Consider the following 23,029-nt stretch of genomic DNA (forward strand, 5'->3'; position numbering starts at 1 on the left):
AAGCAAACAGCGTGTTCGGTGTAATTCAATGTTTTTCTCATACCTGTAATATATCTCTCGACTAATTGTTATCTTCTTTCTTCTCGGTGTAAACACGTAATTCAACACTTGAGTAAACTTCGATTTTTGGACGAAGTTCATTCGCGTTATCGGCCTCGATAGGCAAGCCTTCGATTCAGTTTCAATTATCCACGCCGTGTGATTGATTATAGGATTTATTGTTTCCAGCTTACAGACTGAGAAAAATTTCATTTGTTACGGTAACTGGTAAAATTGAGTGAAAAACAATTTATTCTTGCACAAGCGTTAAATTTTCGCGACAGTTGCAAGAAAATCTAGCAACAGTGATCGTAATGAGAAAGAACAGTAACGGATACCAGAGTTTCCGGTAACGGTTAAAGAACTAATTTTCATTTTCTACCTACGTTGATTCGTGGTAAAGGATTAAAAAAAAAAAAAAAAAAATAATAATAATTTCACCGGATTCAAATTCCACGATTCAAGAAGTTATGGTTTATTTAAATCCCCGACGAATTCACGTGATCTATTATTGATCTAAAATCGTTTGACTAATCGCGGATGCTTCGATTCAGAGAGGTTCAACCCTAATTGAAGATATTTTACAAACGCTCCGCGATATATTTTCCGGAGATGCAGAGATGTTCCCGTTCCTCCAAATATGCCGATAAAAAGTCTTAACGCTTTCGCGTTACTTTGCAGGTATATAAACCACTCGGCAAGACGCTCGATCGTAACTGTCTGATCCTTTTTATAGAGTTTTTCTATAGACGCATAGTCCCCGAAGAATTCCCGAGGAAAATGGAACGAGTTGTAAGAAAAAAAAAAAAAAAAAAAAAATACAACGACAACCTCGGAGAGAATTATTTCGCTTCGGGTAAATTGAGTCAAATGTGAATTTTCAATTATCGAAATCCTCGTTAAATACTTGAATCCAAACAGCGTTCATGTCTGCTGGAATTTATATTTTCAAAAGCTTTCTACAATCGTATTATGATTGATTACTAACATATATTTCTTGGTAGAGAGAAGAGAGAATAAAATAAAAATGAAAAATGTATACCAGTCGGTTTTCTTTTTGTGGCAAGAAAAAAAAAAAAACCAACTACCATAAAAATTGAGATTTTTCACGACGGACCTTTTCACCTTATAGAGACGAGAAAACGCGTTTCGCTTGTTCGATTTCAACTGCTATTCGCTGAGAGACGGCCACGTGAGCATCTACAAATAAATTAGTCAGCATAGGGTGAAATATCTGAGAAGCCTTCCCCCCAGACGCGTTGAGACGTTGTAAAAGTACCGGCGCGTATCGTCATTATGGAAATTTATTCACCTAGCCCGTGAGAGATGAATGGTCAATTTCACTTTCAAATAAACATCGTCTTTTTCACATATACATATACATTATATCAGTATATATATATATAATATTAGGGTGTGCAATAAAAAAGACGTAATTTTTTTTTTTTTTTCAAACTCGCACCAAAATTTCCGTAGAGAATCTCAAATAGAATATCTCAGACAAATGCGACCTCTTAATATTGATATTTAGAGGTGCCCATTTTGTTTTTTCTATTTACCATTTAGTTGACAGGTGAAAAACAAAAAAAAAAAAAAACTGTCGGAAAATTTTTGAATTTTTTCCCTCTTAAACGGCTTGACTTACAAATGATCTGAATACAGATTCTTATAGGAAATTTCCAGGTCTATAAAAAAAAGTAGCGAGATAGAATTTTAAACTACAACGTTTGAAAAGGAATTTACCGTTAAAAGCAGAATTGATTTCAGCAAAGTTATTTATCATTGGAAGTGGAGCTTTGAAAATTATAAAATTGTCAACTGACTTCCTTTCTCATAAAAAATCACAAACTGTAGAATTTTTAAGAAAAATTTCATGATATTTAGTAACAAGTTTCAATATTTTGCCATTGGCTAAGAAAAATAATAGTTGACTTTACTATAAATTGAACTTTGAGCTTGAATAACTTTGGAATAAGTCAATTTATAAAAAAAATGATAAGATACACTTTTTGTAGACTGTTCAATTTCCTATAAAAATATGTACGAATCATTTGGATTTGTTTATCGGTTTGCGAGCTACAAAATTATAAAAAAAAAAATAAAAATAAACAAATTTCCTATACTATTTAAATGGAAAATAGAAATCCGCGATGAGCGACCTCTAAAAATATTAATATTCGAAAGCATTTCAGAGGAGATCTTGAAAAGAAAAAATGGTTGATTTTTTTGAACCCGTCTAATATATATATACATGTATATATACACATGTATATATAATATACACTATTCACCAGCGTTACACGCGTTACCCACTAGAGACACTTTTTAAATGATAATAAATAGCCGGAAGCAGGAATGAATCTCTCCAACACACAGCTTGTAGGCTTTATCTACAAGCCGTTAGATTTTCACGAGCGGCAGACTTCGTTTATTTCATTTTTTTTTTTTTTACCTCGTTCCGAACGATTACAATATTATTATTCGATTGAAATTTTGTTCAGTGGATTTGATCGATCGAATTGAAAAATGGCCAAACTTTAAATTCTCGTGTTTTTTTTTTTTTTTTATTTTTTTTTTCATTCACAGATCAGTCATCGGCAAACACAAGCGAGAAAACATTTCACGAATTTTCTAGTTCAATATTTTCGAAACGTAAAAACACGGGGATATATTTGGGTCGTATATCCAAAATCGACGATTTACAATCGGAAAATTTACCCAGACCGTTTCTTTTCGTCCGTTCGTATGCAATGAATCAAACTTCACTCTTCGAGATGCAAACAAACTGTCGAACAGGTTAATTGTATACTTGGCGATGATTTGCCGCAGCCGCAAATCTCGTTTTTTTTTTTTTTTTTTGGTTATTTCTTTTGTATATTTGCCTTGAATGAGTGTTGATCGCATATTTTCCGAACTTCATTTTTCACACCTTAAATCTGAACAGTAGTCGTGAAGTATAATAATCAGAATTCAACCACTCCCTAATTTCAACACAAACATATAATTATAAAAAATTCAACAGTTCTAAAAATATCTTCAATCATTTTCAAAGAATTCTAAATATTTCGATTTAAAAAAAACAAAAACTTCAAAATATTTTAAGTGTTTCCTTGGATCCGCCATTTTGAATTTTTAAAATCCGATTTCAGATTCGTAATCAGCGACTCGAAAAACTTGCAATTTATGTAAAACATGTATAGATGTAGAGGGGTAACTTTCTCGAAAAAAAAATTATAATATATATATATATATATATATATATTACATTTCTTGTTACAGTGAAACTGATGCACTGAGAACATACAGACGAACCGGAAAGTGAATCACATCCGATTGGTTTGGTTCAGAATCCGTGCAACATAAAGATGTCAATCATTATTCGAGTATCTTGGCGCACTCTTGTAAACACAGAATCAGGCCAGACGTCTTCAACGGTTTGAAATTGCTAACTACAATCAGCGTTTCACGCCTCTGATCCCCCCACCACCGCTCCGCCAAAATTGAATTCGCAAGTTCTAGTTTATTCCATTTCTACGCGTAAACAATTCACAACCATTGCAAAACAAGTTCGTTGCAAATCTAAAGCTCGTTATTTGCTCTCGTCGTTATATACACACACACACAATACAGTCGGAGACAACAACAATATCTAAATGTTCAAAGTTTACGCACGTAATTTGATTAGAGATGTAATCAGGGTCTGATTCCACGAATGGGGCAAAATGGCAAATCAATCGTACCAGTGAAAAAAATTCCACACCGTATTACAAGTTTCTGACTAATCCAAGATTTTCTTAATTTTTTTCAAAGTTGAACTCACTCGAAACGAGCTATAATTCGAAACTACGAATACGTGAACAATCGAAGCTTTCAATTGTCGTTCAATCCCGACGGAGGATTGTTTGGGAATAATTTTTAAGGAGGAATAAAAATCTGTAACCTAATTTTTTACTCCTGCGAAGAGGAACGACGAAAGATTTTTAAGTCGAAGAATTACTTTCACGATTAATTGTTTTTAGATTCGCGCCGATAAAGTTGCAGCCGGTTTTAATGAGAATCAAATTGGCGAGCGATGCAATTGTAAAGATGAAAATTTTCACTGCGATGAACGTCGGTTGCAATTTTTTTCATACCATGAGAATGAGATTAAAACGTGATTATATTACTACCGGAGCGTAGCGATGAGGGTGAAAAAAAAAATGATTAAAAAAAAAAAATAGATTAAAAAACTCGTTGCAATCTCTACCGTATCCAAAGAACGAAATGTTGGCAAGCTTTCAACACTCCCACCTACCGCAAGCCTCACGAATCTTACAATCGAATCAAACTCGTTTCTTTGTTATCTTTTATTTTTATCGCTTACAATACCAGGTATTATTGTTAAGCGTTAAAGAACCGAAAATTTCGATTAACTACACGACTGAATCAGACCGATAATTGATTTATTTATAAATACACCAGAGCGTGAAAGCTATTAAATAGAAAGTATTTTGCGATTGAAAACGAGAAGAAACTTCTTTTTTTATAATCACCTAAACTGTTTCAACTTCGTCAATAGTCAGTAAATTAAAGGCAAATGTTTTCCTAATTTTTTTTTAGACAGTCTTTTTCCAAGGAGTGAGATTGTTAAACTACTTCCTTTTTTTTTTTTGGTAACAACTGCCGCGTTTTTTTGACTCCACATGGTCCTTTAAATATATCCAAGTTTAAAAAAAATACACAATTTATTCATTTGTTTATTTCAAAAATAACACACGCGTGTTAAGGAATGGTCATAATTCGTATTTTGTTTTTACGAAAAAAGCGCTTCCTGCTAATTTACCGTGAAAATCTGAACGCCAATTTTTATAAAAAAAAAAATTAAAACACACCAAAAAATTCTACAGAATTTTTCAAAATTTTTCTTCTTCTTGTTTCTTGTTTGTCCGCCATTTTGAATTCTCGATTTTCAAGTTCAGATTCGTAATCGATGACCCCAAAAACCGTACAACATAAATTTTTATGAAAATAAAATAACTTTTCGAATTTACGACCGCCATATTGGATCCGCCGTTACGAATTTTTGAATTTCGAGTTCAGATTCGATTGGTCATCGATCCTAAAAACCCATGTATGCAATATTTCAAGGGAATCGCGTACAAGGAAAAAGGGTAAAAATAATCCAGATAGTGAGCTTTCACCGGATTTAAAACACCGGTAGGAAAAATCTACTCGACTGGCACAAACAACGTTTGTTCTCGACGATTTGTTTTCCTTACTAAATCATCGCTCGGCCGAACGTCGGCGACGGATTAAATCCCCGACTAAAGGAACTTCTACACGCACCTTAGTAGCATCTGCCGTCATAAATTTGACTGGGATTTGAAATTTAGAATCGCGGTTATTACATATTGGTTAAAGATTTTCGTTGGTCGCGTTTTCTTTTTTTTTTTTTTTTTTTTTATCGGTCGTACAATTATACGTGTATAAATAAAATGAAAAACTACCTACATGATGTTTTTGTCGTAAATCAAAAACCGAAATACAAGCTTATAATCGATCGCTGCCAACTATTAGGATGTATTTTATGTTGACAAAAAGGCTCTTCCGTATTCGTTTTCGGATTGTATGTTTACAAAGTTGATTCTTGATCCTATTCTTTGTACCAGTTCAAGCTAAAATTAATGATTATTCTGGAAAACAGGATGGTAAAAAATTTGTTACGGACAAAAAAAATTTTTCAAATTAAAAAATACAATAAAGGAGAGAGAAAAAAAAAAACAAAAAATTATTTGACTCGAGGCTCAGGCATGTTGAGAAAATCTCTATTTATAAAACGGAGAAAAAACTCGAAATGAAAGATTTAAAATAGACTTAACCATTCGGTAATCGATAACTTTTTACAAGCATCGGAGTAGATATTTTACAATTGAAAAAAATCCTATTATTATTACTTTTAGCTTCAATTCAGATTTCCAACATCGGTAATTTGATAGCCAATTTTTTCAACACGAGGTTACAATTCTTATCACGATATTGTAAATTTACTTTTATAATTTCAACGCATTACTATTTGAGTAATGTTCGATTTTGCTTAACAAAAATATTTTTCGATGTGATCGAAGTTTTCTTTCAACAATCTTATCATGACAAATCAACACGGGATTCAAGCTTGTCGCGTTTCTGATAAACTGAAACAAATGAATCGTTACGAAAAAAAAAAAATTCAAAAATATATATATAGGATGAACGCGACTTCGTCAAAACGAAGTTTCAAGTCCAGCAGCGGAAGGGGGGGGGGATAAAGTCGGAGGAAAAACGATTACTGGATCAACCTTGGCCCCTCACTTCTGATTATACAAGGGTAGAGGTACCAACCAAGCCATAACCAGAGTGTCGGGGCATTCAATTTACCGTCCAATTATTTAGCAGAATTATGTCACTGACTTGCCGCCGTAAATAACGGGGATTTAGTGCCGAGGTGCTTCTATGGTATATTCCAGGGATCTAATCTGCGGGATATTCGCTCGAGGAGTCCATTGTTTTCACATTCACATTCGCAAGGGTGGACGATTGTCGTTATGTGGGTATGAAGCTCGTATTTTTAGGGTTAAAGTTGAACGGAGGTTTTTAACTTCCGAGGTACTCGAATGATTTTAAACACGATATTAAAAAACTTCCAACATACAGGTTACGTCAGGCGTATTATTCTGTGTACGAGAGTCTCGTTTTATGGGGTCAAAGTTGAACTTCCGTGAAACCGTCGAAATAGTCGGACTTTGAAAGAGAGGAAAAAAAAGGTGGAATGAATTGTTTAATTTTTTCAATATTTCAATATGCTCAGAGCGTTGATATTTAGTTAACAAATGAATGAATAATTAGAATCTAAGTGACTAGTCTACATGTAAGATTGTTGTATTTTTTTCAAGACTCGAAGAAAATTCGACGATGAACAGCAGCATTTTGCATGTTTGAATTTGCAAAAATCGCTTTAGATCGAATTCATAGTTCGCTGCGGGGTGATGCGATTTTATTCAACAGATAGATCCACGTAAGGTTACATCGTCTTCAACGCTTTCGAACTTCCACTAAATATGAAATTCAGGAGGATCAGAATACCGCGACCAAGTCGGATAAGGGGTGGTAAAAAGCTTGAGCAAGGGATACGATGTACAAGCGTAATTTATGTATGGCGGTTAAAATATACTTTATAACGAAACAGAAGGTCCCAAAAGAACGAAAGGATGACCAATTTTTGGATAAACTTTATAGTGGTAAGTTCGTTTTAAGAGGATGCTATAGTCAGTACATTTACCGACTGAGCGAAATGTCACTCTTTCTCACTATTATCGAAATCTGAAAAACAGAATTGTAAATACTGTCAATTCTCAAAGTTTGTAAAGATTTCCTTGATCCGGAGAGAAAAAAAAGGTAAAATGCAATACGCTTACTCTGTCGGTACTTCGAAATCCTCTTGACCGACATCCTCCTGTAATTACGCTTATCTCGCCGTTGAGAAGAGTGCGGAATATCCACGTATAAATACGGACGATGTGGGATTCAGACATATATCAGTCGTGTCCATAACCTCAAACCGCGTTAAAATGAGCTACAAGTATATTGTAACATTCACAATATTTTTAACAATTTATTGCCACCTTTTCAGAGACTTGCAGGTAAGCAGAATTGTAAATACAATCAATTCTAAGAATTTGAAACGATTTGTTTACTCTAGCGCGAAAAGAATCGTAAAATCCTATTCGCTTACTCTGTCGTTACTTCGACATCAGCTTGGCCAACAATCGGTAATGCAGATTTCTCGTTAAACGTTGATTTTTTTTGCCTACCAATTGTTCTTCAAGTATCGCAATTCGTAATCGTTTTTCGCGAGTTTTCGCTAAGTACACAATTTTTTCCTCTCAGCTTATACGACGCTTGACGAAATTCAAAGATATCAACAAAGAAACTTGCAAACTTTGTAGAGCAGAAAAGCCTGCACAAAGCTTTGATCATTCGGATATTTGAAATTTGTCACACTATTTCATCGATCAATTTCAATGACAGGAAGGTATAATTTCACAAATTTTCCGTCCAATCTCACGCTGTCCAGATTCTCCGCAGTTTCGGCAATCATTGTCGGAATTGTTGCCGCCAGTTAATTCGGGTCAACGCGATGGACGAAAATCCGTTTGATAAGACGACGTTGGCTCGAAATTCACGCATTCGGGAGGAAAATCAATAGAGAATATTATTCCTGTTACAGAAAGAGAAAATTCAACGAGACGTGATCCCATCTCGCATCCAAGATTGGACGAAATTATGAATCACAGTTTCGGGTTTGCGTCGCGTTTCGCCCCGAAAGTTACTCCCATTTTCTCTTCTCGACAGTCGTTCGCGACTCGAGATTTGCGGCGGGTTAGGGAACATCACCCACATATTGGATCTTCGAGTATTTCACCCCAAGAAATTCCATATGAACCGTCTAATGGCAGTTTTGAAGCGTAGATTCGTCAATTTAACTGCCAAGAAAAGAAACTATGACTCCGGAATAATGCTGCAAAAAAATGAATCCCTAGTTCACGGTAATTTGTGCACTTTGCAAGATTTTGCCGTTTTTCTCCTGAAATTTTAACTCTCATTTCGATATATTCGCGACGATAAATTTTCTGATTCGCTGTTTTGAAAAAAAAAAATTTTTTTATTCATATAAATATAGGTATGAAAGTTTGAAACTTTGCAGACAATTTCTAAAACATTTTTTGACCATGCTTGAATTTTACCGAGCGTCCGTTTTGGGTAGAAAGAATTGCAACTAATTGCCGGAGAAGATTTTGGTGCAAATTTCACGCATCGCTGATCAATTAGAAAACGATGATAATACAGCGAACGTAAAAATCTTGTTCGACGGAATTCATTGAATTTGAAAACCAGATTTATTCACCTCGGACTTCAATAAATAATAATATCGAGCCTTGGGATTAGGGAGCTGATTTTCTTTGGGGTCGAGGATCTCTGTTCTATTTTGGTTTTGGTCCCTTTTGGGATTTTCTATAGGTTTCCGGAACTAAACAGAAGAGAAATGGGTGTCAACCAAATTGACCAATTTCTTTACTTTCCTGTATCTCATAGAGTCTGCGGCTATTTCCTTATAAGTGGGTCAAGTGGATCTGGGTTCGATTTACGTTGCTTCGTATAATATGAAATCCCAAGTCTCCTTAGGTCTCGTTCGCATCGCAAATTCCTTGAATACTCGCTGAAATACGAAGTCAAAGTTTCTCGGATTCATTACACCTACAAATAATTTCAAAATGGTACACCCAATGACAAATCTACTTACATTTCTGTCAAAAATCTGTGAAATCAAAAATATCATAACACTTTTTTCCTAAGATATATAATATATCTATTTCTATGATATATTTCCTATTCCAATTATCCAATATCCATTCGTAAAATTCTTCATTTTTCTCCGTAAAATACTATATTGTGTATTCAACCAAACCGAAATCTGAGATGTGGACTTGAGAACGTTGGAAACATACGAGAAATGAAAAAAAGCCGGAGGTTCAAGAATATGCATCGGAGAAAAAAAATTTTGCCTAAATGAGAGCGAAGGCGAATTGATTTAATTTGTGCTTCTTTATTTTCTTTCGAGAGAATCCAGGTATTCGCCCGCTTTGCTAATCAAGAAAGCTCATCCACTTTGACAACGTTACTTAAGGAAGGCTGGTATCGACGAGCCGAACCCCTGCGATTCTTATTTGAATCCAGTACCCAGTTCAGGGTGAAAATCTACTGAGTAAGTCAGAAATTGTTCCAAGTAGTTTGAAACACACTCGACTAGTTTCTTTATTTGTATACAGTTAAGATTGTGTCAAATGACAAAAGTATAAAAAATTGATCAAATCAGAACTTGTTCAAAGTAGTTTGAAACATACTTTACTAGTTTTTTTATTTTTGTAGATTTCATATTGAGTCAAATGACGGAATTTTGAAAAATCGACCAAGTCGAAACTTGTTCAAAGTAGTTTGGAAACACACTTTAATAGTTTCTTTACTTGTATACAGTTAAGATTGTGTCAAATGACAAGAGTGTAAAAAATTTATCAAATCAGAACTTATTCGAAGTAGTTTGAAACAGACTTTATTAGTTTTCTTTGCAAATACTTGTGTACAGTTGAAATTGTGTCAAATGACAAAATGTTGAAAACTTGGTCAAGTGAGAACTTGTTCAAAGTAGTTGGAAGCACACTCAACTAATTTTCCTTATTTGTATACAGTTAAGACTGTGCCAAATGACAAAATTTATAATAATAATTTAAACGCGTTTGGTCACGTTATCGCGACACTTTGAATTTGCAATAATCATTGAAAAAATTGCCTCATTTTTCTGAATAATATAAGCAAAGCGAGTTTAGCACGGACTAGAATTGCATTTATAATATCTACGCGCATTGTAGCGTGTAAAGATAGATTATTGTACATTTCTAGCGCAACTGACGAGCTTGCAATGCATGCCAATAACTCGTTGCCTCGTAACGATATCGCGTTGGAAAATAGAAATAAAAAAGAAAAAGTGAAAACAACGTTCAATAGCGGCGAGCGAATTTATCATACACGAAAAATTTCGATCAAAAAATTGCAAACCCCTTCCATCAGGGGTTTTCCAACTCGCAAAATGATCTGCACGTTCAAAATCAACCGTGTAATGAATTTTTTTTACCAATTTATATAACGATTTAAAACACCAATAAAAAAAAAACAAAAATGAATAAATAAATTGCTTTTCTACAGTAATAAAAGAGCTTCGTCTTTTCCGAATCAAATTTTTCTATTCCACATCAAGCAAGCAGTTTCTGTGGAGAAGGAAAAATTTGTTTCCAAAAAATCAACCCTCTGATGATAAATGAATATCCGCGAATATCCGCCCAGTATTATTTCTTTTCGCGTACATGATTATATGCACTATTTATTTATCAGATATTTTTTGCACAACTCCCATGTATCCCGATTAAAATGGCAACTCTATACAGAAGTCGGGTTAACCCAAATAGATAATAACGTGCCAAGCGGGTTTTGTATTTTCCGCTACGTCATACACCGCTGGTCGTATGCTAATTCAGCCTGCGATTGATAAGGCATTTGCGTTAAGCTCACTCGGTATTAATTTGCATACCCGCTCTCCTGTTCGACAAATGGTTAAATGAGTGATTTTTCTTCGGAATTCAACCTATTCGTTTAGCCGCAACAACAATAAAATACTTCGCGTATTTTTGCTAGTCCAAAATCTGGTTTTTTCATTCAGAATATCATCAAAATATTACCAGAGAAATTCAAATTTTTCATAATTAATTGAATTAAATATAATTAAACCTCCCAACATGAACAAAAAAAAAAAAAATCAGTTGGAATATTATTCGGTATTACAAACAATGCAATTGCAGTTTTAGTTAGTGTTGAAACATTGCACGAGCATTGAATTTGAGGAGATTGATTCGTTGCAAAATTAATCAATGGAACAAAGATTTATTCGACTTTGAACAATCGTTAATTTGAAACGATGATACTTTAAGAAATTTCACGAGACTTTCCAGAATTTCAGAGAACTTCCTACAGAATTTGATAAAATTTCAAACGCTTCACTGAATTCAATGCAAAAAGTATTTCAAAGATTTCACAGTACGTGATAAAATTCACCGAAACTTGTACGATTTCATAAAGCTTGACAAAATTTTGGAATATTTTTACCAGATTTCAACCAACATCACAAGATTTCATGAGATATCATCAAATCTTCATAACCATCGATTTCATGCTAAACTTCTGCGATGTGACGGCCCTGAAAAAAAATTCTCACTACCTGAACAAAAAAAGTAGAGACAAACTGCTTACTTGATGGCGATTAAATCGCGTGGTTTGATACAACGGGGGGGGGGAGAATTGATGTGCGGATTTGTCGAGACAATGTTTATTTTATAGGCCATTACCGTGCGTTTATTTATAAGAGAAAGAAAAAAAAAAAAGGTAAAAAACCGAAGATAGTAAAGTGGCGAACGTCTGGTTGAATTACGTGGCGAAATTTAGCACAGAATGCATTGTCATGAAAGAGACACACTCTCACTCTCTTCTAGCCAACTATAAACCTCTAACGTCTGTGCAACGAAAGGTTTTTCTAATTATGCGAGATCACGACAAGTTCAGAAGCGTGTTCGTGACACGAAGAAAGCCAAAAAGCCCGTCTTGCCATCTAAAGTCTCTGTGCTTTAAAGTTTAGACCCACGGTTTAATCAATGTACCATTTTGACAGGCTGAGGAATCTCTCTTTGAATCCTCAAGGTTCGAATGACGTGAAATTTGGTTAAAGCGATTCAAAGTTGACGAGGTCTGAGACAACCGGAGATCGGAATAGAATTGCAGAATATCAAACATGACAAAAAAAATTGAGGGATCAAGACTGCGTTCTCTTCAAAATTCTTCGGACAATCGTTTTCGTATTTTCTCACCTCATAGACCAGCAAAAAAATAAAAGGAAAATATTCCAGTCAACATTTCGTCGTTGTGTAAGCTTCTGAAATCGAAACGTAGAAATTCTTCAAGAAGATATCAAACAGACGGTGAGGTGAAGTAGAGGAAAGGTAGGTTATACCAGAGCCAATCTCAGTTTTGACGTAAAAAAAAAAAAAAAAAAAAAAAAAAAAAAAAAAAAAAAAAAAAAAAAAAAAAAAAACCACGTAGGTGTCACGTATTTTCATCTCATCCAGACGTCTGCAAGCTCGGAGTTTGATCGAAGGCGAAAGCTTGTAGGATGCAGCTGTTTCACGTTTAGTGGTTGAAGAATAAAGTTTCAATTCTCGACAGCTGCAGCTGTTATACTTTCGACTTATTGTCATAGTTAGCCCAAGCTTTTTAATCCAATCGATCACACTGAGAGAAATTTTTATTTCCGGTTACCGCTCAGTCTTTAAATGTTATCATTTTTTACCGCAATCGAAAAATATAGTTCCAGGTAGAAAATGAAAATTAGTTTTCTAGCCGTTACCGGAAACTCTGGTATCCGTTACTGTTCTTTCTCATTACGATCGCTGTTGCTAGATTTTCTCGCAACCGTTGCGAAAATTTAACGCTCGTGCGAGAATAAATTGACGTTAAAGCCTTGTTTAACTAAAAAAAGTAGAGTAAGCCTCAGAAACTGATTTTGCGTTGCAATAACCAAAAAAGGATCGACGATAGCGAAGAATGTTTACGCGTACCTAGTTTTTCGTAATTTCAACAATATTCAAACAGCTGTTTTCAACGATACCGGTTTTACTCAATTTTTCTAGTTACTGTAACGAATGAAATTTTTCTCAATGCACATTTCCGTGGAGCTTCCAAGCAGAGTTATCCCAAAAATTGCATCAACACAAAAATTCACACGGAATATCGAAAGTCATTAACGCGACGATGAAAGTGACAAGATACCGTCGGTCTTGATTCCATTTCCATTTCCGATCACGGTCGTACTCCACGACCGTTCGAAACATGATTCAAACGGCATGGGAACTGATTATTTCGATTCTTAAAAAAAAGAAAAAATGAAAAAACGAGACTTTTTACAGCTTGGGCAATCCGGACTCTTTCCACTCGAATCTGAATCACCTGGATTAACTTTTACACCTGGGATTTGATGTCACTCAATTTCTCATGTCTATGGATATACACGCGTATACACACGTGGCGTGTCGGTTCACGGAATGTTTCGCGACCTTTACCCTCCGACGAATCGCATCTTCTTACGGACCGGCAGATGCCAGGCAACTCGAAATAATAATAAAAAAAAAAAAAAAAAAAAAAAAACACAGCAACTCAGACGTGTCATGAATTTCCGAAGAGTTACGAGCTATGTTAAACACAAGGGTGTTGAATTATCGTTGAAAACGTTCGGTGAATTTGTTTCTAAAAATTGAACCGGAGGCGTGCCTGTCAGTGGATGGATGAATAAAAATGTCACCCCGTTATTAGACTCGGTATTTTTTCACGACAAAAGTCGCGAATTGATCGGTAATTCAGACCAATTCGTGGGTGGCATGAAAAATAAAAAATTAAATTTTAAACCTACCCCCCCACTCTCTCTCTCTCTCTCTTTCTCTCTCTCTCTTTCTCTCTCTCTCTCTCTCTCTCTCTCTCTCTCTCTCTCTTCTCTGGATCCTCAGGATCTACAAATTCGTTAAATAGACAGGTAATTTTATGATCACCTACTGAAATAAGATTTCGAACTCCAAGTGACAACAGAAAACTTTGTCATTTACGATCTCGTAAAACATATACTACCCGAGTTAAGGATGTACTGGCTTTACATTCCCAATCAAAAGTGAGTCTCGTCGACGATATTGAATACTTTGTGATGGGATGAGAATCGGTAAAAAGTCAATCGCAGCAAAGGCGATAAGATAATGAAATATGAATAATAATAATGCCCAAAAGTTATCAATATATTGTTTAAACGAAAGATTGTTCGACAAATTTTTAGGGAAGGTTTTCTTTTGTGTCACGTGAAATGAATTCGTCGATTTTTCTGAACGCGCATGAATTTTTAAAGAATTTTCTCATTATTTTGAAATTTCAGTTTTCGAAAATTTGTAACGGCTGTATTTGCGAAACTGTTTGTTCAATGCCTTGGAAACTTCTTCACTGTAATGTACAAAGTTTTTACGAAAACGTATTCAAAACTCGCGATTTTTCCACCATTTTTCAAAATTTCAAATTTTCGAATAGGGAAATTTCAAGATGGTGAAAAAGTTGTTGAAAAATGCACGTACATACAGAAAAATCATCGAGATAATTTTACATGACAAGAAAATTTGTTTCGACAAATTATTGACAACTTTTGGGCATTATTGTTATTAAAATTTGATTTTCTTATCGTCTTTATCGCGGTTGATGTTTTACCGATTTTAATCTAATCCCAAAATATTCAACATCGTATCGACGAGACTCACTTTTGGTCAAGATTGTATATCCAGTACATCCCCAAGTCGAATCTCCAGGGAAAATTGAATACGCTACTAAATTTCTCCCAGCGTTACGAGGTTATATTCGGTACGCATAACACTGTAAATCATAGCGCGGATTAGTTCCACAGAGTCAGTGTTCGCCGCTATGGATGTGGGCAATGGAAAAGCTCACTTCCTACAACTTGGATCTAGGCCAGGATTCGCCTCGATAATTCTGCCCTGTACGACGAGTGTTGCCACTGAAGGAATTACCGCGAAACGCTTTGATTCGATTTCACCGATTCGAGTCAACGTCAAACGGAATGAAAGTGCCGAATGCTTCGTTCTCTCCAATATCCATCCTCTACTCTATCCACTGGCGAATAAAATATGGTGCATGCACACGATCGTGCGGTCCATCAATGTTGATTCATTGTTCGACTAACCCAAGACGCGATAGCTCTCTGACTATTTTTTACAGTCACGATGACATTTGTAATGCTTATCGTGATCTTGGATAAAGGTTGAGAGTAATTTGTACTCTACAAGATTACACGGTTTGTCAAACAACATTAACTAGCTATGGACGAAAAGAAGCTTCAAAATCGCTCGACATCAGAATTCATTGATATTGAAATATGTAAAACCCGTGACTATGACTTGTACTTTGAAACATCTGAATACTTGTCACTGACACTTCGTAATTGGCAGTCCTACAAAAGAACTCCATGAACTGAATGTGATGGTACAACAAGCGGATGATGGGATTCGAACATCAGAAGAACTCCATCATGTAAATGTGAGGGTAAAACAAGTTGATAATGAGATTCGACCATCATCGGAACAAGTCCACGAACTTGTGTATAACCCAATGATTACCACATGCTGAGAGTAGAACAAGTAGACGCATACACTATCCAAATGTTGTTAATTTCCATGAAAATGTGAAAGGTAACAGAGTTAATGTTAATTCGACAGATCGTCGGAATGGAGAACATCGCCAAGACACCATATGGCTCATACGGAATTCTATTGTCCTACGGGTATAAAAGTATGCGAATGCGCATTAGCTGGCACTTGTGAGTCGGGACTAATGCAACGTTTGACTGCACAAACCTTACAACAAGTTGCGTCCGTCAAGCGCGAGGAGAAAATTGAAGACAAGCATATGCCGAGTAAGCGCAGTCGTTTCTAACTATAGAACCAATTGACTATCGAACATTTCGGAGTTTGATTACCTCATAAAAGTCTACGGACGGAATGGTTTGAAAAAAAAAAAAAAAGTTTGCAAAGGTTTGGTTCGCACTAATAATTGGAACCAACGACTGCCTCTGATTTCTTGACATACTTTGCTGATGAGGGGAACAGAATTTCAATAACAATAACAACAATGATTTTATCCAAAAGATTAGTTTTCAGTTGCTTCATTACACTCTTCGTTTGATTAACTTCCCACTGCTGTCTGGCGAAACTTGTATTCTTAGTCGGTTTTAATAAGCTAGCGACGACATTTGAATTGACAAGTTTTCATGGCACACATGTTCACCGGGATTGTAGAAATTTTCAGCTTAATAATAAGTTCGAGAATCTCGGAGCAGAGATTCCATCCCGCTACTGCATGACTTTTGTGACGACATCTGCAACTCCAGCCAATATCCGTACGGACCGAAATTGAATTGCAACTTCGCAAGCGGAATATCTGCTCCGTTTCGATTCCGAAGTACGAGATGAATATATACGTGATTGCTTGTAGTCAATCAATCCCGAATCCAAAGACCAATAAACGGTTTTACTTTATTAACAATCAACGCAGAGTTTGGAAACCTGAAACTTTTAACGCTACATCGAACATTACGATTGCAACGCGAAGTAAAGACTTGAAGAATTTGAGGGACACTTTTTTAAACCCAAAAAACATTTCCAAAGAGAAAATAAGAAAATAAAAAACAGGCTTGGTACTTGAATTGTCAACGAAAATGCTCGTTAATCGTACCAACATCATTACGTCCGTGATATTAATTCAACAAAGAGCCTTTTATCGACATTTCAGCATTAAAGCTTTGAGCTCAACTCTGAAATATCCAAATAAATAAACGGACAGCTCATTGTCAGTTTTTAATTACCGTTTCATTCGTTTGTTGGTAGTATTGCTGAAAACGAGTCATCTGCGCAATTTTAAACGCTGGTCTGAAATATTCTAAAAATTTTCCCCTAGCTCCTTTATTTTCCCCTAGCTCCCTCATTTTTTCCCCTAGCTCCTTTATTTTTCCCCTAGCTCCCTCATTTTTTTCCCTAGCTCCTTTATTTCTCCGCCGCTCGCAATCATGCGGAAAACAGAATATCGCACACTGCGAGAGAATGATACCTAATAAAACTGACTGTATTCTTTCACTCGGATCTGAAACAAAGCGCAAATTTACGTTCCCTTTATTTCACCACGCTTGCATGAATTTCCGTTTATGCCGTCTCGTCAGTGACACAATCTCAGGTATCTGGACATGTGAAAAAATTCCAAAAGATACCGACGAGCAGTCGTCCCGACGATGAAACTCAAAGGCGGTTCAACAGCTTGCAGACATCGAGCTTGCAGGTCTGGATCGTCGCTTTCTTCACGAGAGAAGAGACCAGGTGTTACACCGTGGCATGAATAGCCGAACAAACTTTTCAACGGAGCGGTTTTAATGAATAACGAAAAACACGGTGACGGACACGTTCTCAATATTTCACGTGAAATCACCGTTCGTTCGGCAAAGTTTCTTTCAACAAATGGTACGACATGACGTATAACGCCCCCCCCCCCTCCCCCCCCCTCCTCACGACAAAAGCTGACGGCACGTTTTCAATGTACAATTAATCATTTGTGAAGTGAAGCTTTTCGAGAATTGGTTCGCTTGTCGGATTGAATTTAGTGATGTTGAGGTAACGAAACCTTAGGCTAAGAAATCGACATTATTGAACAATTTAAAAACGATTTTCAAGGAGTTGTTTTTTCACAATTAACGTATACTTTGTTGATAATGGTTTAACAAATCTCGGACATACCTTAATATTCGAAGCAGCGATTTTTAGGAGTTTTCTTTTTTTTTTTTTTTTTAAGAAATTGAAAACACTGGAGCAATTTGAGTTTGAGGACATTACTGACATCACTGTCCAACTCGTAATAGGTGGAAAACTTTGTTTTGAGTTGAAAACACCTTTTCGGGTTCGAGCTGGTAACGCAAATATTGGTAAAAAAAAAAGAAAAAAAAAAATGTCCAAACATTTACGATGGTGAAAAAAAAAGTTTCGTTTGTCGAGTAAAAATTTTTAGAAGAATTTGTATAAAAAAAAAAATGTTGGAACTGAAATTCAAAAATTTAGCCACAAGCTAGAATCGATGAACAAGTTTTCAAGATTGTGTCTAAAATTTTCAAGTCGATCGGATAAAAATCGACCAAGGAATCTGGGCCAGCGGATTGAAAACCTGATCGTTCGCTACTTGTACGCGCCATGCCGCCATTTTGTTATTAATTACAGTGTAAAAATTCTAAAATGTTCTTTAAACTGTGAATAACAAAGCCCTCAAAGTCAAATTGCTCCAAATGTTTTAATTTTCTTGAAAAAAAAAATAAATAAATAAATAAAAAATGACTCTTAGAAATCGGTCCGATTTTAAACCGTCCAAACTGTAACTTCCTCTTTAAACGTGCACCGTTACTAACGTTATTATTTTGTTTACTTGAGATGTAGAATTACTGGCGTTATTACAGAGATGCCAGTCGAACCGGAAGACGGATAATCCTGACGGCGCGTTGCACTTTTGTTTTATTCGACATTTCCATCGCGTTTAGAGACGTTTAATTTTTTTTTCTACGACACGCTGCGATGAACTTGTTGCAGTCCGAATCGCCGATCCTGAAGAGTGGATTTAACGCTCCGCATGACACGCACGTCCAATGTTACACGAGCACGGAAGGACGTTTCTACCTTCGTGCTTTTTCCAAGCGATTTGGTAAGTAGGATGACGTGTTATATCCGTTGTTAAAACTGCCTACATCACACCCCGCATTTTCAAACATCCGGAGCTCAGCTATCATCCGAATGGACTTTACTCCAAACTACTATTCGCCCCAGGCTAGAAGAGCTCGAGATCGTAAACCTTCCAACGATCATCGTTTGTCCCGCCTGCTTCTAGTTGGACCTCAGCTGCTCTTCGACTCGGACCTTACCCTAATAACAAATCAATTCGTAACTAGTTGAGGGTCCTTTACGATCGTTTTAAACCCATCGTCAGGGGTAGGTCGAAATTTCCTGGATTCCGAGATTCGAAAATGTTGTTTTCATCTCGTAGCTCCGACGTGTTCAATCTCTTTTTATTCACGTTTCAGTATCTCCGAGATCAAGAATACGGTGAAACTGGTAGATAATTAAAATTTCAACCACCGAACAGCCGAAGTAGTCTTGAATTAAAAATATTCGGTACACGGCTGAATTTTTGTTTAAGGGAAATTTCGACCCTCGGTATATCAAAGCTGAAGTCATTTTTGAGCTGCATAGCCGGCGTAATTCGAGAAAGCATGGAAATTTGACGTTTTTTTTGCGTTTTCCTCAAAAACCGCTATCGACAGATGAAAAATGTCTCGATCATCGTGTAAAGCGGAAAATTCTGCATTCAATTGCGTCCTCATATGTCGGAAACAGAGCCGGATTGACAAATTAATAAAAAAAGAAATTCTACTTATCGACGCAATCTAGTGAATTTTGGTGAAATAATTTCGTTTTTCCAAAGTCGTTAATCCCACTCCGTTTCCGACATACAAGGACGCGATTAAATGCAGAATTTTCCGCTCTACCCGATAGTCAAGTAATTTTTCATCTATCGGTAGCAGTTTCTGAGGGAAAACGTTCAAAACCTCAGATTTTCCTGTTACCCTGAAACTCCGGCTATGCGGCTCAAAGAATGACTCCGGATTTGATTTCCCGAGTGTCAAAAAGCCGAATTCCCAAAAATGCGACCTCGTCCCGAATATTTTTTACTCAGACCTATTTTAACTGAACTAAATAATAATAAGCTCTAAATAAGTTAAAGAGCACAGTTTCAGTTCGTGATTCGAATTCAGCCACTCAAAACTACCCTCAACGGATTTCAAAATGATCGCACTTCCGGGATACGGATCAAACTGAAATTGTAACGCGATCGCATCACGTGATCGCATCGTGAAAAAGCAGAGCTTTCAGCACAAAACACCTTCGGAATACACACCTAATTGGTTCACTCGTTCCATCGCTTTTCTCCCTACCGTAAACTGCACTTTGGATTCATTTCCTTCACCGCCTCTTCACCGCGAGTGTTCGTTGTCCTGCACTTCCGTTGCAGGCTTATACGTACAGCGACAGCTTCCGGTTTGAAGGTCGTTCCGGTATTACTCTTATCTGAGCTTTTGCAATTTTCGTGACGGTCTGAGTAGAAGAACGTTTTCCCTCTATCTTAAAACAGCGATGTGAACGATAAGAGTTAACTTTACTTGAGTGCACTTGCAGTGATTATTATTTGTGCAACTGGACGAGGGTCGAGAAGCTTTTGCCCTGAATTGGTTCGAAATGTACAAGGGTTGGATATAAAAAAAAGAAAAAAAACTAGGAATGTGATATTCGACATGAATTTTCCGCGGCGTCCGTTTTTCCTCGCCTTCTACCAATCTCCGTTTTTCTTTTTTTTTTTTTTTTTTTTTTGTAACTTTATTCCAAACGACTTTCCTAATGTCAAAGATATGCCGCGATACTGCAGTCGAACGTCGCATATATATATACGAGGGGGACAAAGTTGCGATCCGACTCTGATAAGAAGCAAATCTAACGTCGTCCGCAGCTCATAAAATCCGAGCACTAAACTCTCTCGACCGGTGAAAATATCCAATAGCAGAGTTAACGTCTTGCCATTTTCGAACATTTATACGTACACGTATGTTTGTACCTTGATTCGACCCGATGTTGATATGTATTTATGCATTGGGTGTGTTTCGGAAAAAAATATTATCACGATTTTTTAACTCGGGATCTCTGAAAAGTTTTTTCGGGTTGAATGAAATATTTTGGATGAATGTGGAATATGGTGAAAATTCGATTTTTCACTTTCTAGTTACTTATATCTTTTACATTTGTTTTGAATTTAGGAGGAACAAAAGTGAAAAAATGTAAGAAAAAAAAAACCTTTTTATTTATTACTACATAATTCAAAATATCAATCAACCAAATGTTTTTTCATATTAAATACAATTATATTAACGTCACTTGCACTTTCAAACCTTCGTCAACAGAGTGTCTAGTTTTAAAAAATATACTCAAATGTATCGAAAACTAAACTTTAAATTGAAAAATCTTTCGAAAAAAAATTGTTGCATACGAAGGGCCCGTTAAGGCCCAACTTTTTCTTTCTCAAAACAGAAGCTGCTATTTTTTATTACATTTTTTTATTTCTCAATGGATATTGAGTAAGTTTTACTTCTGGTCAATATTTTGGTTTTTCGTCTTCGAACAGGCCCAAAACTTTATTCGAAGTTATCTCGCGAAAAGAGCGGCGACACGTTAATCTTTGCGAAGAATTTGAAAACGAGAACGAGTTCTACGATGAACGAAATTGTTCAACATTGAAAAGTGTTCAGGCGCTTGTTTGCATTTTTTTTTTTTAAGCATCGCTAAGCGCTTAAGAACCGCCGGGATTAGCGTTACGTGATGTACACCACGAAGAGGTTCTTAAACGCTTAGCAATGCTTGAGAAAAAAAAAAAAAATGCAAACAAGCGCCTGAACACTTTTCAACGTTGAACAATTCCGTTGATCGTAAAACTCGTTCTAATTTTTCAATTCCTCTCAAAGATCGACGAAAACTTGGAGTAACGTTTTGGGCCTGTTCGAAGACCAAGACCAAAAAAAGACTACGAATCAAACTCAATTGCTTTTCAATGAAAAACAAGAACATGAATTGAAAAATAGCAGGTTCCGTTTAAAGAACAAGAATTGGGTCTCATTGGGCCCATCAAAGGTCCCGGACCAAAAAACTGGGATACTCGTCCGATGTCCCCTTTCATATCCAACAAATTTTGTTGCAATGATTTTTCGATTTGAAGTTTAGTTATCGATATATTTGAGTATATTATTTAAAACGTGACACTCTGTACGTTAATTCCTGCATTTTACAGCTATTTGATTGGACTTCGTAACGTTTGGCAGATCCTTAATTCTGCAATCTCGATTCAATCGCGGTGAGAAACGTTGCAGGTAGAATAGTTTATATCAACGCTACGACGCGTCCAATTGCATAAATGCATCCGCAATGTTGCATCATGTAAAGCTGATTTGCATCGCTGTCACAGCTGCAGCAACATTGCTGCAACTGTTCCGAGACGTGATCTTGGTACATTGCAAATGGAGGAACGTGCTCGCCATATTATAAAACAGCGTTGAAGTTGTACAATTTTTGCAATTATAAACGATGACAGTATCGCCGAAAAATTATCAATCAAAACGCGATTATCGACTTCTTTTACAGACGCCTTCAGAGTAAGACAGGTATCGTTTAAAAAGCTGTTTGAATATTGTGGTAAATTCAATTGTGGTAAAAAATGAAAATATTTAAGAACCGAGCGGTAACCGGAACAAAAAATTTCTCTCAGTGTAGAAATATTAAACGCATAAATCGTCGATCGTGATGGTCGATAAAACCGATAATAAATGGTTTGACATTCGCATGCATGTTGTATTATTTTTCGTACGTAAAACAACGAAATTTCACGACAATCGTGCAAATTTTTACGGTCAAACATAAAGTGGCTTCGAGCTTTTTGTTTTTATATTTTTATCTTGTTTTTTCATCGTTGCGTTTACGGTTTTCCATTCGATTCGATTTCATTTTACCTCGCGCGTTGATCAAAACCGTTCTGCCGAATTCGACATCTCGATATTCTCGCCTTTAAATATCTTTCTGATAACTATTTTTTTTTTTTTTTTTATTTGTATTCTTTTCGCTATATTTCGAATAAGATCTGAATATTTGCAGTTGCA

General features: G+C 36.1%; 1 protein-coding gene across 2 annotated transcripts in view; it reads right to left on the bottom strand.

Annotated features, from left to right (window-relative positions):
- ETHR (ecdysis triggering hormone receptor) overlaps positions 1-23,029 on the bottom strand; it is a 68,209-nt gene that overhangs the window by 38,230 nt on the left and 6,950 nt on the right. The window lies entirely within an intron of this gene.

The sequence above is a fragment of the Neodiprion pinetum genome, chromosome 7 (assembly GCF_021155775.2).
Source record: "Neodiprion pinetum isolate iyNeoPine1 chromosome 7, iyNeoPine1.2, whole genome shotgun sequence".
In the NCBI taxonomy this organism is placed as follows: domain Eukaryota; kingdom Metazoa; phylum Arthropoda; class Insecta; order Hymenoptera; family Diprionidae; genus Neodiprion; species Neodiprion pinetum.